The sequence below is a fragment of the Myotis lucifugus genome, unplaced genomic scaffold (assembly GCF_000147115.1).
Source record: "Myotis lucifugus unplaced genomic scaffold, Myoluc2.0 scaffold_190, whole genome shotgun sequence".
NCBI lineage: Eukaryota > Metazoa > Chordata > Mammalia > Chiroptera > Vespertilionidae > Myotis > Myotis lucifugus.
In genome coordinates, this window is record NW_005871238.1 from 60,837 (window position 1) to 77,964 (window position 17,128).

The 17,128-nt window shown below is 51.8% G+C and overlaps 1 pseudogene; it reads left to right on the forward strand.

The window, feature by feature from the left end:
• Nucleotides 1-4,644: 4,644 nt before the first annotated feature.
• LOC102422304 overlaps nt 4,645-17,128 on the forward strand; it is a 21,294-nt pseudogene continuing 8,810 nt past the window's right edge.

Below are 17,128 nucleotides of genomic sequence, written 5' to 3' on the forward strand. Positions count from 1 at the left end.
AATACAAGCCCACTTTCATTCAAATATTTTAAGTGCCTGGCGAGCTCTAGGCATTGAGGATAAATCTGTAGACGAGACAGACCCAGGTGCCTCTCCTATCAGGGAGAACCTACGTTTACAATGACATGTGGTGAATGATACGCGAGGAAAGAATCAGGTAAAAGGGGAGAATAGCACAGAAGGCCTTGGAGTGGGGAGTGGTGGGAAGCATGAAGAATGGGTTGCGGGAAGACTGGAGGAAGACTTCCAAGACCTGAAGGATTCATTGGACTTACGTGAGACAGGACAGGACCAGGAAGATGCGGTTAAAAAACAGAGCAGCCGGCCTCAGAGCTGGCCTGAGACACTGGAAATGAGGTAGAAAGTTGGTTTCTGGAACCTAAAGTTCCAGGCAGAGCAGAGCAGGGATGCCCGATAGAGAAGGATTCCCATGGCCAGGTCGGATTCTGGCTCCTGAGCTTCCATTTCCGCCCACCCTTCCCTCCCACGGCCCCAGGCAGGAGCCAGGTCCTGGGCCAAGGACGAGTGTAGGGACCACCAGCTGCAGCTCTGGCTCCAGTTAGTCAGAGGAAGGCTCCTACCCACATCCCAAACCCTCCTGGCTTAAGCGCCTTGGTTCCTCAGAGAGTGAGAATGAGGCCAGGCTGCCCACGCCAGAGCAGACAGCAGCCTGCTGGTTAGACCGCCTGCAGGGAAGCCCCGTGCCCCTCCTCACCCACCCCTGCCAGAGATAAGCTGACAGTCCCTGCCCTCCTGAGGGACAGAAGCTGAAGACCAGACAGTGTGTGGGGGCGAAGGACGGAGAAGAGGCAGCGAAGTGCTCTGGGCTCCTGGATGCCACCCCGCTGATTGGAGATACCATCTCTGACCTCTGTGTACAGTACAAGCCGGGCGGGAAGCCTCCCACTGCCCGAGACCGGGCCTCTTCACGTGGTCACGGCAGAGCCTGGCAGCCACACTGCCGGTGGCATGAAGGCGAAGAGCCAAGAAAACAATAAACAAACAGGCCCTGTTTTCAGTGATCTCTTACCCAGGGCTCAGGGCCTGAGCGCTCCGGCTGGAGTCAGGGGAAGGGGAAGGACAGCCAGGGGCAGCCAGGGGCACTGGTCAGGGCTGACCCCTGGGAAAGCAGAGTCAGGGCCAACCGCTCTGGGCGGAAAGGGGCGGAGCAGGGAGTGAGGGGAGAGGAACGCACCCCAGAGTGGGTTCCTCGTGCAAGCAGCTGTGTAGGCCCCTCCGACTTCGACCTTCTAGTAGCCTTCCCGCCGAGTGACTAGCCCGCAAGCGTCAGGAACATTTTCAGCTCAAACCCACATCTGTACCCAAACTGAACTCTCCATCCCTGTCGGCCTCAATGTCACCGCACCGAGAAGCCTTGAAGGGGAAAGGCAAAGCCTCTGACATTCGGGGGGTAATTACAGAGAAACCTCATCACAGCCTCCAAAACCCCAAACATGCCCGTCATCCAAGTGAAGGCCCTGGAGGCCGTGTTTCACCGAGAGCTCAGGCTGCGTGTGAGGCGCATATAAATGCTTATTTCTAAGGCACCCCCTCCTCCCCCCGCAAAACCCACTGGTCTCTCCCAGGCGGGACAGGGGCACTTCCTTGCTGGGACTAGTCCTGTGCTTGGGGAGGAGGGAAGAGGTCGTGTTCTCGTGTCTCAATAGAGATGAGAAAGCCTGATAGTCAAGGAAACAAGTCCCTATTCCTGGACGAACCTCAAGTTGTTTTTTGTTTGTTTGTTAAAGTCTTTGGACAGTCCGACTGTGCTCGCTCAGATCTGCTCTGTGCCTTTGAAGCCTTGGCGTTTGAGCGCAAAGCTTTTCACATCTGGGTTGAAGCCCAGCGAACTGGGCAACTCACACCAACAGAAACCCTGAGAGAAATGCCGGGAGTGGCTTGGAAAACCGTGACTGCTTGGGCCCACACTGCCTCCTGTCGCCACACCTGCTTAGCGGTGCCCGTGCCCAGCTGGAGACATGCTAACACCTCCCACTGCACCAGTGGAGGAAGCTGATCCAAGCACCAGAAGCCTCTGTGCACGTGGTTCTTAGAGTCCTTCCTAAGGACTAAAAGCATTGGTTTTCTTTGCCCTTTTTTTTGTTAATCCTCACCTGAGGGTATTTTTCCCTTTGCTTTTCAGAGAGAGTAGAGGGAGGGAAGGAGAGGAGAGAAGGAGAGAGGGGGAGAGGGAGGGGAGAGGAAGGGGGAGAGGGAGGGGAGAGGGAGGGGGAGAGGGAAAGGGAGACATCAGTGTGAGAGAGACACATCGATTGGTTGCCTCCCGCAGGCGGGTACACGCCCTTGCCCAGGAATGGAACCCGAGACCCTCCACGCACGGTCCGATTTGCAGTCACATGTCTTCCTGATGTTCAGGAGGAAGCTGAGGGGCCTGTGCTCATGAGCCCGAGCAGACCTGACCACTCCAGTGTGCAAACCGAAGGAGCGACTTGTCTGGGGAGGAAGTAGCTGATGGGGAGCAAGAAGCTACGAAGCAGAGCTGGCAAGTGCCACTCCTGCTCAGGGGAGCGAAGGGTGACCAGTAGGGCCTCAGTCACAGACGGGAGCTCGGGATTCCACCATCGGCGGCCGGCGGGTGGCCTCAGCTCCCAGGTGCTTGGGTTTGGGGGCCCTCAGACTTAAGTCACAGCATCAAGGGCCCCCGGGGCTGGTAAAGGTGGTTTTCGTCTGCTTGACGCTAGGTTTGCCCGGCTCAGAGCTGGCCCTGGGGAGGGAGGCGCCCAGCACAGCTTGGGGCTGCCGTGTTCCTGCCCTGTTGGCGGGGCACTGGCTGCGGGACACAGGGCTCCAGGGCCCCTCCCAGCCCGGCTGCCCCGGCTTCTCCGGCTGAATGAGGTGCGCTCAGGTGGCTGGTAACAGTTTACCCAACCTGGGCGTCCTTCTCTGACCCCCGAGGGCGCTATTTCAAGACTCAGGGGAGAGGACTTAAACGCAGCAAAGGGTGGTTTTAAGCACTCGTTTCTTCTTTGGGGCTTTTAAGAAAAGCTCATGCTCGGGTTTGAAGCCTGGGGACTGAGCCCGTGAGCAGGTGGGAGGTGAGGTCAGCGTTTACTGCATGAGCCTCTCTAGTGATGGGGGCAGCGAGGGCTGAGAATCAGACGGGTAAATGCGACAATGTGCCAGGCCTGACACCCATGGACTGTCAGTGGTGCATCGATCTCCCCCATTTCACCTCCGTATCTGTTCACTCAGATGAGGCAGCAGGTGCCTCGGGCAGGGCGGACAGCGCCCAGGCCCTAAGACGTGAAGAAAGACTCCATTATTCTTGCCGACTTCACTCCCATGGGTGTCATTCCCGCTCCTTCCTCAGCAGGATGGCTCCCCGGGTCTGTGTTATCTGGTGGCAGCGATGCCAGGACCCCTGGACAAGATGATGCCTCCCGGGGGTCGGACAGCAGCTCTGCTCTCCCCGCTGGTCCTCTTTGTCTTGGGAACTGTTTCTGTCCTCAGGTTCCCACTGACCTTGAACTCAAGTATTTCTCAAGGCATCACAGATGAACATCCCTTCATTCCTACCCCGCCCCCTGCGCTGCGGAGGCTTGTGAACATTGACAATGGGAGTTTTTAATCGGGCGTTCCCACATGTGGCAACTATCTCAGGACAGAACGCGTTTTATGCGCAGGGTCCCAGGGCAGGTGCGCTTCACTGCGGCCTCCCCCACACGGGACTGAGTGAGGTGGCCTCTCCCCCCAGCCAGCCCGCTGCAGGCCCTGCGGCTTCCAGCCCCGCGCACACAAACCAACTCAGCTGGACCTCTGCCATTTGGTTTCACTTGTGGGGTCTCGACGCCCCCAGGAGCCTCTCCGGGCTCAGGCCTCCAGCCCCTCTGCAGAGCTGCAGCGGCGGGGGTGCCGGGGCGGGGGGAGGCGGGTTTGAGAGTTGACTCAGGATCATGCATGTGGACTAGACCCAGGGCTGGAGCTGGACCAGAGCTCAGCCCTCTTGACGCCCAATTTAATCGTCTCTCTACAAAATGGCAAAGACTGCCCTGGCCGGTGTGGGTCAGTGGTTAGAACCTCGACCTGCTCACTGAAGGGTCTCGAGTTCCAGTCCCCGTCAAGGGCACGTACCTGGGTCAGGAGGCAACCAACCGATGAACAGATTTCACCTGTTAATGCCACAAACGTTCGCCTCACACTTACATGCAAAACACTGTTCAGTGGTTGACGGGATAAAGTAAATCACCACCTCTGTTCTCAAGGGACTTTATCGCAGAGTAGAGATGAAGGGGAAGCTTTAGTGCCAACACAGCTACCACCGTGAGCAGCGTACAAAAGCCCCGAGACCGGTGACATCAGACAAGTGAAGGGAAGCTTTACAAATGAGCTCGATGACTTCAGCAGGCACAGAAGTAGGAAGAGAACGTTTGAGACAAAGAGAATAGTGTGGACATCACGCATGGCAGCGGCAAAGTTCCTCACTTTGATCAAAGATGGGCTCAAACCCACTGTGGCTGAAGGACAGCCGACGGGAGGGAACTCGTGGGTGACACATGAGACTGTAAAGGCCTTGGATATCCGCCCGGGGAATCTGGCCTCCGTTTGATAGTCAGTGGGCTCCACTCAAGGCAGATAAGCGAAGAGTCACAGGGTCAGGGTTGGGCTCCGAGAACGGTAGGCGGCATGAACTGGAGCAAAGACGCCCTGGAGGCCAGCCAGGTAAAGGCTGTTGTAATAACCCGACTCCATTCAACCGAGCCTGCCCCTGCCCCTGACCCTGACCCTGACCCGCTGCGGTAGCCATGAGGGCGCAGAGGCAAGGGAGGAAGGACTGAGGGACAGACTGGGTCCACTCTTCACCCCATGCCCTCACATTTCTCCACGCGGAGATGGCCTCAGACAGGACAATGCAGACGTTCAAAATATTTATTCGCCCTGGCCATGACCAGGGGAGGAGGCCCCGAGCCAGGGCCATGGGCCCGCTCCGCTTCCGAATTCACCCGCTCGCAGCTCTGTTGTGGGTTCAGGGCTTCTGTTGCAGGAAGAGGTCCCTGGGCAGCGAGGTCTCTGGGGCCGCAGCTCAATGTGAGCAGCTGTGCTCCGGGCTCCTCTCGGTTCCGAGTTCCGAGAACATTCTCACTCAGCAGTCACTTCTCCTGCTGCCTGCTTCTCCGTAGGGCCAGCTGCATACTTTCCCTGAATTTACTCCTGAGCTCAGTTTTTTCTACAAATCGATCTTGATGCCTGTTAAGCCCTAGACTACCTTTCTGTTACGATCTGAACTGTGTCCCTCCCAAAATCCACATGTTGAAGCCTTAACCTGCTATGTGACTCTATTTGGTGAGAGGGCCTTATAAAGAGAGAATTATGGCTAAACTAGAGGCCCAGTGCACGACATTCATGCACTGTGGCAGGGGGGCGGGGGGAGGTCCCTCAGCCCAGCCTGCACCCTTTAGCAGTCTGGGAGCCCTCGGGAGATGTCTGACAGCCTAAGCCGCAGTCAGACATCCTTAGCTCTGCCCTGGAGGTGGGAGAGGCTCCCGCCACCGCTGCTGCACTCACCATGCGCTCGCCAACCATGAGCCCGGCTTGTGGCTGAGCGGCGATCCCCCACGGGAGCTCACTGACCACCAGGGGGCAGCTCCTGCACTGAGCATCTGCACCCTGGTGGTCAGTGCGTGTCATAGCGACCAGTAGTTCCGCAGTTTGGTCGATTTGCATATTACCCTTTTATTATATAGGAGGATTAGATCATAAGGGTTGGACTGGCATCCTTATAAGAGAAAGAAACACCAGGAGTGCTTGGAGAAAAGGCCATGTGAGGACACAGTTAAGAAGAGAGGCCTAAGGAGAAACCAAACCTACCAACACCTAAATCGTAGACTTTCAGCTTCTAGAACTATGGGGACATAAATCCCTGTTGCTAAGCCAGCCGGTCTGTGATAGTCTGTTATGACAGCCGGGAGGTTGTTAGATCTTCTGAACGATGCTACCCACTGGGCCGGCTGTTGGAAAGGGAAGATGTGAAAGAAAACCACGTCATGCCTTGGGGACTGGCAGGAAAGTGACATCACACAGTGGAGTGGTCATGAGCAATGAGATGGGTTTAAACCAGAGGACTTGGCAGCACATCCTGCCGGCAGACAAGAGGGTGGGCCCTGAGCTCAGGAGACGGTGGACTAGAGTCTGCACGGCTGTGCGAGGCGAAGGCCCTGAGTGAGACCACGACAGGAAGAGGGCCCAGGAGAGAGCCTGGGGTAATGCCTGTGCTTAGCGACAAGATGACGCAGAGAAGGAATCATCGGAGGGCCAGGATTTTACAGCAGAGTCGGAACTAAAAGACGAATGTCATGGTAGGAGAGCTAACAAAGCCAAATGACATTGAAAACAGGAAGTGCCACTCAGTTTAGAAAATGGAAGTCCAAGATGGATAAGGGACTAATAAACAAGTGGATAGTTAATAACAGAGGCAATGAATATAGATGCATCTTAAAACAGATCAACAAGAGTTGGGCTAGTCGTTTGAGGGGAAAGCAGGGTTGGTGGTTTTATTTTGAATGTTGAGAAAACATCAGCATGTTTGTATATAAGGGATGAGGATATGGAGAGCAAGGACATGGGTTTAGCCTTGATGAGATGGAATACTTCTGCTAGGCGGGAGAAAAATGAGATTAAAATAAGGCCTGGCTCAGTGGTTGAGTGTCAACCTATGAACCAGTAGGTCACAGTTCGATTCCCGGTCAGGGCACATGCCTGGGTTGTGGGCTCCATCCGCAGTGGAGGGGGTGCAGGAGGCAGTGGATCAATGATTCTCTCTCATCACTGATGTTTCTATCTTTGTCTCCCTCTCTGAAATATATATATTTGGGAAAATAAGGTCACTTACCTCAGCTTCCATCTTTCCTGCAAAGCAGGAAAACAGGAACTTTGAGAATATGGACCAAAATAGCCACTGAGCTCAAACTAATTAATCAGTGAAGCCGCCAGGAGAGGACTGTGGATTAGCTGCTACTCACAGTTCTTGTGAGGAAGAGCCCGGTGTGACAGATTTCTCAAGAAATTGATGCAAAATGTCCCTGTTTTAAATTTTTTTCAATTGCAGTTTACATGCACTATTATTTTGTATTAATTTCAGGCATCCAGCATAATGGTTAGACAATCATATGCTTTATAAAGTGTTCTCCCTGGTACTTCCAGTACATGGTCACCATACACAGTCATTACAATGTTATTGACTGTATTCCCTGTGCTGTACTTTACATCCCTGTGACCATAACTACCAATTTGTACTTCTTAATCCCTTCACTTTTTCACCCAGTCCCCAAGCCCCTCTGCCCTCTGGCAACCATCAGTCAGGTCTCTGTATCTATGAGTCTGTTTCAATTTTGTTTATTTTGTTCTTTAGATTCCACATATAATTGAAATCATGTGGTATTTATCTTTCTCTGACTGACTTATTCACTTAGCATAATACCCTTTAGGTCCATCCATGCTGTCCCAAGTGGTGAGATTTCATTCTTTTTATGACTCATTGTATACATGTACCACCACGTTTTTATCCACTCATCTGTTGATGGACACTTGAGTTGCTTCCATATCTTGGTTATTGTAAATAACGCTGCAATGAACATAGAGGTGCATATATTCTTTCGAATTAGTGGTTTGGGTTTCTTCAGATATATGTCCAGAAGTAGAATCACTGGGTCAATAAGGCAGTTTCATTTTTAATTTTTTTGAGGAACCTCCATACTGTTTTCTACAGTGGCTGCACCAATCTGCATTCCCACCAGCAGTGGACAAGGGTTCCCTTTTCTCCACATCCTCGCCAACACTTGTTGTTTTATTGATGATAGCCATTCTAATAGATATGAGGTGATATCTCATTGTGGTTTTAATTTGCATTTCTCTGATGATTAGTGACGTTAAGCATCTTTTTATGTGCCTATTGGTCATCTGTATGTCTTCTTTGGAGAAGTTTCTATTCAGATCCTTTGCTCACTTTTTAATTAGATTGGTTTTTCTGTATTGAGTTAGATGAGTTCTTTATAAATTTTGGATATTGACCCCTATCAGATTTATCACTGGTGAATATATTCTTCCATTCAGTGGGTTGTCTTTTTGTTTTGTTGATGGTTTTCTTTGCTGTGCAAAAATCTTTTTAGTTCAATGTAGTCCCATTTGTTTATTTTTTCTTTTGTTTCCCTGGCCCAAGGAGATATATCAGAATACAATATGGCTAAGAGAAATATCAGGAATTTCACTGCCTATGTTTTCTTCTAGGGGTTTATGGTATTGAGTCTTACATTTAAGTCTTTAATCCAGCAAAATGCTCCCATTTTAAAAAGCTGTCAGCTATTTCGGACTTTTAAGAATTTCCATGTAAATTAAACAGCTATCAACTGGGATGGCAGTTAAAGGATTTCCAATCGCAAAGCATGGTTTCACTACAATGGGTCAACACATTGAATAAAAAATTCTAACCACTTAGATTAAATACATTTTTATGTTAGATGGATATATAGATCTCATGACTTTATAGCTGACCAAACAGCATGGTTTCTCATGGCTTTTCTAAACATAGTGTACAACAAGAATAGAAGGAGGAAGTGGTCATTTCTACCCCAAGTTGGGTTTTGACATGTTGAAACACAGAAGGCTGGAGGTGAGGATTTCTACATGCACCTGAGCACAGAGCTGGAAAGTGAGACTGTGGTCCATGTGAATTGGCAGGTAAGAGAAGCCAGGACAGACGAGCGTTTCAGGGACTGGTGAACAGGGAGAGGGGATAAGAGGGGGTTGGGGGAGCAGTTTCAAAAATTAAGAGGCTCACATGGGAAACGCTATCTTAAAGATCTTTGGAACAGAGCAGTTTCCGGGAAGGAAAAGCCTGCAGCGGCCAGATGGGTACATGGCTGATGGGAAGGGAGTCTGCATTTTTCTTTCCATCTTCCCCAGCACTCTAGTCTAGGTAAAGAACATTCAAAAAACTAGAGTGTTAAGTCTAAAGCCAGTTTGTAATCCTGGTGCCACTATGTGCTGCTGTGAGAACATGAGCAACTTCCTTCATTTTGAGCCAAAGACAGAAGTGCGCCCAGAATAGACAATGCGCACGGACAAGGTGAAGGGCCTTAGCTAGAACATGGAAAGCATCGAAGCGTAGCCTCTGGGACCGAGAGCCAGGCCACGCACACCCCTCCCTGTCCCCGGGGGCCGTGGGAAGCTCCTTTTCTGAAAGAACATTTGAGCAGCGCTCCTGGTTTCTGCTCGAAGCTGAGAAGTAGAGACTGAATGATGGACCAGGGATGGGCAAGCACCTCAGTTACCGGGTTCTGTCTACTCTCTCCAGACCACCTCTGCAAAGTTTGTTTTGTTGTTGTTTTATTGTTTTTTAAATATATTTTTATTGATTTCAGAGAGGAAGGGAGAGGGAGAGAGAGCTAGAAACATCAATGATGAGAGAGAATCATTGATTGGCTGCCTCCTGCACGCCCCCTACTGGGGATCCAGACCACAACCTGGGCATATGCCCTTGACCGGAGTCGAACCCGGGACCCTTCAGTCAGCAGTCCAACGCTCTATCCACTGAGCCAAACCTGCTAGGGCGAAAAGTTCGTTTTAGCTGCTAAAAGGCCAGGGCTGACGATTTTGTTCACCATGAAATTTTAAAGCTCAAATAATAAACTCAGATTTCCCTGAGCCCAGAAGTATCATAAAGACTGAGAGCTAGGGGACTGCAAAGATAGCACCACACGCTGTGTCAAGGAGGTCTGGGATCCCAGGGAGCTTTCACAGAACTTCAGACGAAGCTGGCCAGTCCCCACACCTGCAAGAGATGGGCCGTAGCAGATGTGAGCCCAGGGTCCCCCAGCAAAGGGACCCACGGAACAGACCAGGGTGGAGAAGATGAGTGAGGGGCGGCTGCCTCATAGAGAGATATCTGGCCCACGTGTGAATCATGGTAACCAGGGAGGAGCGAGGGAACAGGCTCACTCACAGGACAGCGCCACTGATTTCCAACAGATGAGAGAAAGGATGCGGGATGAGCAGCATTCTGCGGGGAGGTGGACAAACAGGAGGGCGCTGGGGAAGCCAGCGATGGCCAGGCCGGTGACGCCCATCAGGAGAGACAGCCCCGGAGTATCCTCCTTGCTGATCTCCCAAAGTCCAGATGTGACAGGATTGTTCTACGCTGCGGTGATTCACGCTGTTAGTCACGAGTACTCTGGCCTCGCCCCCGTCTTATCTAATAGTAATTAGGAATCAGTGATGCCGTCGGTATCTGACTATAAAGAAAAGACAGCCCCTCCTCACAAGGCACTTATGTAACCAACCCTTGAGCCAGGAAAACACTAAGCAGCAAAACTTAGCAAAACAGCAGATGAGTAATATTTAACCCTAGTTACTGAGTCTATGGAATGCACAACCTGGACGGAACCGTGGAGTAAATGATTTCTGGTTCATGGAGGCATGAGGGGGAGAGCGGGCCAGAGCCCTGGTCACGTTCCACCTGCGAGCTGTTCACTGTGCACTGAGGCCCACGCTGGTGGGTGAAATCCCCGGCACCTCAGCGGAGAGCAAGCAGCATTCCCAGGACGCGGGAACAGGCGCACGCGCACACGGTGACCTTGGGGGGAAGGCTTCTCCGCCAGCCTCTGCGTGCACGTGTGAAGAGCGGACAGACAACCCTAGACTTTTGCTGGGAAACAGAATCGGTGGAGACTGGAGGTGTAGTCAGCAGCTCTAGACCGGCCGGGACTCCCCACGGCCAGCAGCCCTGAAATCTATCGGTTGGGAAGACCAAACAGTAACTACCATAGTGGGCGAGTACAGTTAGAAAATACAGATTTTAGGGTCCCACTTATCCGGGCTCCCGGCCCCGCACCAGGCATCGCTGCCTTCCCCAGAGCCTGCCCGGGCCTCAGCACAGCTGTGTCCTCCAACAGCAGGAAAGGAATCCCAGCGGCCTCAGCTGGTACCTACAGGTGTCTCAAGCAAGGGAGCCATGAAGGCAGTTCAATTGTATCTTCAGAAATGTTTTACCCAGAGCAGATCCTGTATCTTGAAGGCCACCTGGATTCCTCCTTGGAAAAAAGCAAGACCGGTGGAAATTCAAACATTCAAGTGTATTAATTTTTAATTAATAATTTAAAAATAGGGTAACTGGGGCCCTGAAATAAGTATTTTCTAACTGTACTTGCCCACTATGATAGCTACTGTTTGGTCTTCCCAACCAATAGATTTCAAATGTGGGATATTAATGAAATGCATTTCATGGAGAATTATGTGGAGAAGAGTGATCATAGGTCCAGTGAGGAATTCAATTCTTTTATATATATAGATAGATAGATAGATAGATTTTTTTTCTACTTTTTAGTATACAGTGGGGCCTTGACTTACGAGTTTAATTCATTCCATGAGAAAGAATAGTTGATCGACTGCCTCCTGCATGCCCTACACTGGGGATGGAGCCTGCAACCTGGGCATGTGCCCTGATGGGAATTGAACCATGACCATCTGATTCATAGGTTGACGCTCAACCACTGAGTCACGCTGGCCGAGCAAGTAATTCAATTCTGATTTCTGATTTCTGATTTCTGATAAGGAATGGAATCATCTGTCCCGGCCACCATGAACAGCACTATGTCCTATATGGCAGGACTACAGGCTGGAGTTCAAAGTCTTTCACACTTTACTTGATTACCTAAGAGTTCTGTACGTTGGGAGAGAGATGGAGTCACTATCGTGTGGAAACAGAGATGCCTCATAGAAAGGACCACTGTCCACTCCTGCTGATAGGACTGGTGCCTGAAAACGCCCAGGCCATCCTGAGAGTTGCTGGAACAAAGGTTCCCTCCTAAATTGGCATCTTGTTCTATAAGATCCTTTGAACTTGCATTTCTACCCCCTCACTTTTTGTTGTTGTTTTCTTTTTATTTCATAATCATACACTGAGCTCTGCAATCCAGCTGGACTGGCAAGTGGTGAGGACAATATGGAACCCAATGAGCTGCAGCAAGAGTACGAAGGTGACAGAACATTCCAAGCAGATGGGGTGCAGGGGTGCTCTCCTGGCGACAGAAGGAATGGTCAATGGGTAAGATAAAACCCAAGTCAAACTGATTGGAGGCGTCCACAGTGAGCAATGCTGGTCTGCCGCTGGCCTTGCCCTTCCTGGACCCCAGCTCCATGGCTGCCACAACCTCCATGCCTTCGCTCACCTGGCAAAGACCACACACTGGCCACCCACCCTCTCAGGCTTGGGGGTGCAGAGAAAAATTGGGAGCCCTTGTGCTGGGTCCAGCCTTTGCCATGGACAGATGGGCTTCAGGATGAAATTCTTGTCATCGAATTTCTCCCTATAGACAGACTTGCCTCCTGGGCCATCATGGGTGTGAGGTCACCACCTGGCACATAAATCCGGAGTGTTCTGTGAGAGCAGGAACCTCTGTAACCAGATCCTCTCTCCCCGGGGCTGAGAGTGCGGGAGTGTCTGCTGTCTTTGGGACTTTGTCTGCCAACAGCTCGAGGGCTGGCATGGGCAGCCAAGTGGAAGGACACGGTGGGTTCCCCATGGCTGGGCACGGGTGGCCCCAGGGCAGTGGTGTCTGCGAGGCCCCCGGGTGCCTGGCTCTGGTTGAGGCTCCGCATGACCCAGCCCTACATGCAGCTCTACTCTGCAGGCACCGAGCCTGCCTTCCCACGGGCCCCTGCTCTGCCCGAGACGTGTCCCCACTCAGCGTAGGTCCTAAGCAAACAGTTTTCACACATGAATGAATTCAAGACCTACCCATCCTCAAGGCCAGGTTCAAATGTTAGATTATTTACAAATCCTTTCCTGACCAGCACGGTCTGAAGGTACCACTCCATCCTCTGAATGTCAAATATCATTTATACAATCAATAGGTTATAGTTAGTACCTACTGTGGGGCAGACACTGAGGCTCAATCCAGATTTGTTGCTGTCCTGCCCTCACAGAGCCCAGAGCGCAGTGGGTGCTGAATATTGAAAAGTACATGTTTTATGCAGACAAACTCATTGATACAGAGAACAAAATGATGGTCACCAGATGGGAGGGGCGGGCTGGGGGATGAGTGAAAAAGGTGAAAGGGATTAAGTTCCAATTGCCAGTTATGAGAACAGTCACAGGGGTGGAAAGCACAGCACAGGGAATGTCGCTAGCTAATAATATCATAAAAACTGTGTATGAGGCCAGATGGGAACTAGATTTATCAGGTGATCACTTCATTTGTAAGTTATATAAATATCTAATCACTATGTTGTACACCTGAAACTAGTATAATGTTGCATGTCAACTGTAATGGAAAAAGAAAAAAAGGAAACCTGTGGTTGTTACACATGCGTATTGAGCTCCCCCAAGTCTCCAAGCACCAGCGGAGGTGCCCTTTATGAGTTCTCATTTAATCCCATTTTATAAGGAAAAAAGCAAACAAAGACTCTGGAAGGTTAATTTGGTTTCCCATGGCTATTTGGATACGCAACAGAACCTGGATTCAAACCCAACCGAGTTTGGGCTCTTCCACCACCTCCCAGCCTCCCAACCACGAGGAAGATGTTAGGAAGCTCGGGTGGTTAGGCTGGAGGAGGAAGGCATCCCAGCGAGAGCAGCAGCACAGGTGCGTTCAGGAATGGTGAGTGGCTCCGAGCACCCGGAGAACAGGTTTATGTGGCAAGGATGAAGGTCAGACTGTGAAGTGCCTCACACTCAGTCCTGTTGATTCCAGAGGATCTCAGTGCCCATGAGGCTTGGAGCCTGAGAAGCTGGTGGTCTCAGACCACAAGCAGCCCTCCCTCGCTGTCATTGAAAAGCTAGCAGGTGGCCCTAGCTGGTTTGGCTCAGTGGATAAAGCCTCGGCCTGCAGACTGAAGGGTCTGGGGTTCAATTCCAGTCCAGACCATATGCCTGGTTGCGGGCTCGATCCCCAGTAGGGGACGTGCAGGAGGCAGCTGATCAGTGATTCTCTCTCATCATTGATGTTTCTATCTCCCTCTCCTTTCCTCTCTGAATTAATAAAAATATATTTTTTAAAAAAAGAAAAGAAAGAAAAGCTAGCAGGTGCCTTTTCCTGTTTATCAAAGCTCCTTGCCACTGCCAGGTTCCTTCCTTCCCCAGATCATGCCCCTCACAAAGCTGTGTGAAGATCATCAGAATACACCCCCAGAATACACTGCAGGTGTGCTAGGCCCAAAGTGCCTTCTCCCCTCCAATCCTCGTAGCACTAGGAAGCAGGTTCCATTACATTACGCCTGCTGGACTGTGAGGAAATGGAGACTTAGAGAGGGAGAATCCGTCTGCTCAGGAATACAGGCGTCCAGTTCCAGCACCCATACCCTTAATCATGTAGCCATGACTCCCACCAGGCAGAGAGAAGAGAGATCTGAGCCGTCCCTCGTGAAGGACCAGGGTGAGGCGCTGCGAGATGTAAGGGAAATACGTCTAGCTCTAACTTGCTACTCTCATCAAATTCCTGTGCAACTAATGTGAAAATCATTTAACCAAGATGTAAAATAGAGACGCCCATTCCCACATGATCAGACTTGGGACCACAGATGACCTGAGAGAGTATCCGAATTCTTCAGCCTCCTCTCCTTTGGAGCAACTTATGAAAACATCCTGATTCTATCCTTGCAGTTCCTTCCATTTATCCAGATAGCTCAGCATCTCCTCTTGCTGGTGTTCTAGGAGCAGGGATGACAGAAAGGACAAGATCCCTGCTCTCCTGAAGCTGAACACCTGGCAAAGGTGGCATCTAAGACGTAAACAAGATGGTTTCTGAGAATAAGGCTACTTCTGAGGGGCACGGTGACGGGGTGGAGGGGGAAACTGGGGAGCTAGCATTGTCATTCATACCCAAGTGACGAGAAGGAGCCAGTCTTCAAAGCCCCAGGATCTATTCTACTTGGTCGGCTGGGAAGAACAGAGGTGATCGTGAAGCCTCAGCTCCTTATCACAGATGAGTAAATAGAAGCTGGATGAGATTAACAGACGGGACAAGGTCTCCGACTAGCCCCGAGGCGGTGTCTCCCGCCCATCCAGAGCCTTTGGATACATCATTAGGAATGTTTTGTGGAATCTAACGAACAAAATAAACTGATGAACAAAATAGATTCAGAGACATAGAAGCATGGAACAGACACGAACCTCAGAAGGCAGGCAGGGCTCGGGGTGGGAAGAGATTCACCATATATGCATAACCCATGGACACAGACAATAGTGTGGTGAAGGCTTGGGGGCAGGATGGAGGGGGCCGGTGGAGATGGAGACATCTGTAATACTTTCAACAATAGATAATCTTTTTTAAAAAAGAAACGTAAGCACATTTGTGTTTCTGCTCAAACACGTATTTATAATTTTACTTTCAGTGCAGCCTTCAGCAGAAGACGAGAGCCTGTGATAGATAAAACCGAGGCCCAGCTGGCTCAGTGGCTTGTCCGCTAGCCTGTCACTAACACCTGCACCAACCCAGGTGATTGGGATTCCGCCCCGCGTTCCTGCCCTGGATGAGAGGCAGCCGTCTATGGACAGGAGACATCATTACTAGCAATTTCCTAGTTTATGGTGCCAGGAACGTGCAAAGGAATCCGAGATAAGACCAATGTACTTAGTCATAACACACAAAGTCCCCGAGCTATTCGCTTCAGGAGAGAGCATGTGACTCCAGGTGCCCAGACACCCAGGACCTGAGACATCAGCCCTGTGACCACTGGTGAGGAGTGAGAGCATGTCATGCAACCCCGCAGGGCCTGGGACCGAGGAGCCAGCCAGAACCGGTTCTCCTCAGCGGGTGAGCCCTTAGGACAGACGAAAGTCACACTGAAGTCCCTTGACCCCTCTGCTTAGGAGAGAAGCTCCCAAACCTGCACGCACACGAGAGTCATCTGGGTGAGGATTCATCAAACCGAGACTTTTCAGACCCACACAAAACCCACAGGACCAGGAGTTCCAAAGGGTAGAGCCTGGAGATCTACATTTAAAACTCAGCCAGCCTGCGAACCCACTGCTTCCCCGCGTCTCAGTGCGTAATGGCATGAAAAGAAGAGCGATGCCTTTCGTTATGATCCAGGTGCAGTAGGTTGCGTCCTTTAAGAAAATCTCTAACACCCCAGCCTTGCCCAGCGGGAAGGTACCGTGAGGACCTCCCCGGGGCCTGTGCGGCCTGTCGTCTCCCTCCCCTTGGCCGCACATCAGACCTCCCGCAGCCTGGGAGAGCTTCCTCTACAGACCCGCCGGCCAGCTCCGTGGGGAAGCGGCCTCCGTGCAAGTGTTGGAGCATCTCAAGCAGAGAATCCAGGAGAACAGCCCTCACACACCCTCACACACACCCCCACCACCACCAGGCCTGGCTCCTGGCTCCTTCCCCACCAGCCTCTCTGCTGCTGGACGCCCAGCCGCCGCTTAGAAAAGGGAAAAGGAAAAGAAAGACGGTGGCTCAGGCCCCGGTCCGGTCCTCATCAGGGACGCAGAGTCCGTGCTTACCTGGATCTGGGAGGAAAGCGCTCACTGCTGCGTCCACTGGGGAATCCACTCTGCTGGGGAGCTGTGCCGTGGAACTCACTGGACTTTGAACAAAGATCGATTTAAAAGCTGATGTATTTAACAGGGACACATGGTCTGAGTTCAAGTGACCTCTGTCCTGCTTCCTGCCAGCTGGCTGGGCAAACCCAATGCACTGACCCACCAGCCTAACCTGCGGGATGCCACTGCCTGCCAGCCCCTCCCAGCCAAGGAGGGCAGGGAGGAGGGGAAGGACGGCCAGGGAGGAGGTGCCTCTGCCGTCCTCGTCCTCGGGTCTCTCCCTGCAGCAGACGCCTGGTCACATCCAACACCCAACGCCCAGGAGCCTCCGCTGTCGCCCACCCCAAGGTCAGGGCTGAGGGTCACTTGAGGTCTTGCTGGGGCGCAGGAACCGGTGCAGCCGCCCCCAGCAGGAGGCCAGTGAGCCCAGTCAGCGCAGCAAAGCCCCCCACGGCCCATCCTTTCTCTCCGGCAGTGGGGGTTCTCTCACTCACTTGCTCCCTGGGAGTTGAGCAGTAAATGGCTCCTAAAGCCCAGGCTCCCTTCCTCTTGTTATACACTCTCTCTCCCACCTGAGCGCAAGTGCACGCTCTCCCACCCCCTCTCCCACCTGAGAGCTGTCCCTCTCCCACC